The following is a 3286-nucleotide window of genomic DNA, read 5'->3' as shown; positions in this document are numbered from 1 at the left end:
ACAGAACAGAGACATAGAGACAGAAAGCGAGAAATCACCCCCCAGGGGGGATGGTCATGCCGCAATCATACACACCTTATTTAAAAAAAAAAAAAAGAAAAAATGATTTCTTTCATGAGTAAGCAAGAAAGAGAGACAGCACCCTCAACAGGGTCTTGAGACTGTGATCTACCCTCGTCACTGAGAGCCCTGATCTCTGGTGTGTGTGCACCCCATGAATTCAGGATCTCTGGGAACCCTTTCATGTGGGTCAGCCCTCAGAGCCTCATGTTTTACAACTCTACCATTGCTGGGTGCCATCTTTTAAAAATATTTTGATAACTAGGACCAGCTGGTCGCATGGTGCTTGATGCAGCTGGATCCCACGGGGCCAACTAAACAGTTTGAGTCCTGGACCCAGCAGCTTGAAAAACACACCAGGCAAAACAAACAAAAAACAAAACACATGCCAGGCACATGTGCATACATGGAGAAGAAGGAATTGTGGCATGGTCATTCCCCCTGGGAGGTGCTTTCTCATTTTCTCTCTCTCTCTCTCTTTCTGCCTCTCTCCATTGAGCACATGGGCCCTATAACAAACTTAAAAAAAAAGAGAAAACATAAAATTAAGAGATGCTTATGAGATAAAATTAAAAAGACTTGGTTTCAGGTTTCTGTCTTGAGGAATTGGATGCTGATCCCTTAGGTCTAGAGAGGAAACACTGAAGACATAAGATGCTTGGGGCCCCTTCTAATACTTGCCCTTTAAAAAAAAGTTTTGTTATAGGGCATGTGTACCTATAGCAAAGAGAGACACAGAGAAATGAGAAATGATCCTCCCAGGCTGGGGAGTGGCCATGCTGCAATTCCTTCTCCTCCATTCTCCTGTTGGAGTTTTGGGCATGTACATACACACACCAGTATGATTTTCAAGCCACTGGGTCTGGGACTTGAACTGTGTGGTTGACCATATGGGATCCAACATCTTAACCTCCACATTATGTGCTGGCCCTTTAATCACTTTTTAAAAAAGAATTATTTAATTCTATTTATTATTATTATTTGATCAGAGAGAGAAAGTGACAAAGCAAGCCTCCAGGTCCAGGACTTGAGCTGTGGCCGGCTATATGGGAGTCCAGTACCTTTACCACCACACTACCTGCCAGCCTCCTTAACCACCTTTTAACATACCATCTTATCTGTTTATTTATTTATTGTCTAACTCTCCACTTTAAGCTCAGTGAGGGCAGAGATTCTATTATTAATTTACCATAGGACATGAAGCGGGAGTTGAGGGAAGAGTGAGAAAGCAAGCTGCCTGGTCTGGGACCCAAACTGTGGTTGATGATGTGAGAGTCCAGCGCCTTAACCACCACACCACCTGCCAACCCCTTGAAATAGTTATAGAGTCACAAGAAGTTGAAAGGAAATGGACAAAGAGGTCCTGTGATACCTTCCACTCAGCCCTCCCTAGTGTTAACCTCCTGCATAAGTATTGTGTAGTATCACAACCAGGAAATTCACAGTGGACTGATCCACAGGGCATGTTCAAATTTCATACTATACATATACTCATTTGTGTGTATGTGTGTGTGTGATGTTATTGTGTTATCACATGAGTAGCTTTATATAACTCCCACCACAATAAAAATACAGAACTGGGACTAGCAGTTAGTGTAATGGCTATGTCGCTGGACTCCCATGTAGTCAACTGTGGTTCGAGTCCCGGATCCGGTGGCTTAAACTCACACCAGGTGCGTGTGCGTGTGTGCCTAAGATCCCGAGAGGAGAATTGAGGAGAAGGGGTTGTGGCGTGGCCATCCCTCCTGGGGGGTGATTTCTCGCTTTCTGTCTCTCTGTCTCTCTCTGTCTTTCTGGCGAGCACATGCGCCCTATAGCAAAAACCTCTCCAAAAAAAAAAATAAATAAAATAAAAATACAGAACTGTGCCATGACTACAAGGCTCTGTGAAGGCAAGGATTTCTTTGTCATAGTTGTTCTCTTCTGTACGTGTTGCACCAAGATCCGAACCTGACACAGAGTTAGCCCTCGATATTTGTTGGATTGAAAGGCAGTAGAGTGCAGGGCTGACAGCATACTCTAAAGTTGGGACTGCTTGGGTTTGAGTGACCTTAGACGTACAACTTAGCCTGTTCTTGCCATAGTTCCCTCTTCTCTAAAAGGGGAATCATTGGGGCTGGCAGGTGGTATGGTGGTTAAGGCGTTGGACTCCCACATGGCTGACTGTGGTTCAAGTCCCAGAACTGGTGCCTTGCTTTCTTGCTCTCCCTCTCTTTCTGTCTCTCTCTGCTCAAATTGAATACTACTATAATAACAATAAATAGAACTAAATAATTTTTATAAAAAGGGAAATCATTAATAGTACTCACTTTATAGGGCCGAGGCGAGGACACAGAGTCAGTGGTAACATGGGCTAAGCACTCAGTAAGGTGTGTGCAGTGGATAACCCACAAGCTCAGGACATGGCCACCGTTGTTACTGTCATTCCCTTATACTGAAATGGGATAGATAGATTGTGCAAGGCACCATAAGAAAGGTACAAACGGGCCAGCAGGTGACAAGGAGTTTAAAGCACTGGATCCCACATGGCCAGCTCAAGGCTCGAGTCCCAGAACTGGTGGTTTGAAAATCACGCCAGGCATATGTGCATGCATGCCCAAAATTCTAAAAGGGAATGGAGGAAGAGGGATTGTGGTGTGGCCATATCCCCTGGGGAGTGATTTCTCACTTTCCCTCTCTTCCTCTGTCTCTCCAGTAAGCACATGCACTTAATGGCAAAATAAATAAATAAATAAAAGTGTGTTGTGGGGAACAAATAAACTCTTACAAAAGTGTTGAAGGGCTGATGATTTCCAGCTTAGGGTAGGAGGTAGTATTTGAAATCAGCCTCAAAAAATGAGGGGAATTTTGGGCTGAATTGTGTATCGCAGAAGTCATATGTTGAAGCCTTAACTCCCTATCCCCCAATTCCTCTGTGACTATAGAGATAGTGCCTTTAAAGAAGTGGTAACTTCAGGGACCAGCAGATGGCATAATGGTTGTGTCACTGGACTCCCATGTAATCAAGCCAAGTTCTAGTCTTAGAGCCGGTGGCTTGAAACTTGCTGAGACATACTCCGCAGAACACATTTTTTTGATTAAGGGGGCCCATGAATTAGAAATAAATGTAAAAATAAACACACAAGATATACAAGTATAGAAAGGGGGAACCAGCTGTTGGCGTAATGGCTGGACTCCCATGTAGTTGACCGTGGTTCGAGTCCCGGACCCTGTGGCTTAAACTCAC

The 3286-nt window shown here is 44.2% G+C and overlaps 1 pseudogene; it reads left to right on the top strand.

Moving 5' to 3' along the window:
* The window catches only part of LOC102492296 (60S ribosomal protein L39-like), a 26635-nt pseudogene that overhangs the window by 3195 nt on the left and 20154 nt on the right, over positions 1–3286 (top strand).

The sequence above is a fragment of the Tupaia chinensis genome, unplaced genomic scaffold, assembly GCF_000334495.1.
Source record: "Tupaia chinensis unplaced genomic scaffold, TupChi_1.0 Scaffold145659_1, whole genome shotgun sequence".
Taxonomy (NCBI): domain Eukaryota; kingdom Metazoa; phylum Chordata; class Mammalia; order Scandentia; family Tupaiidae; genus Tupaia; species Tupaia belangeri.
The sequence above is the reverse complement of the archived record's forward strand: the minus strand, read 5'-3'. Positions and strand labels throughout refer to the sequence as shown.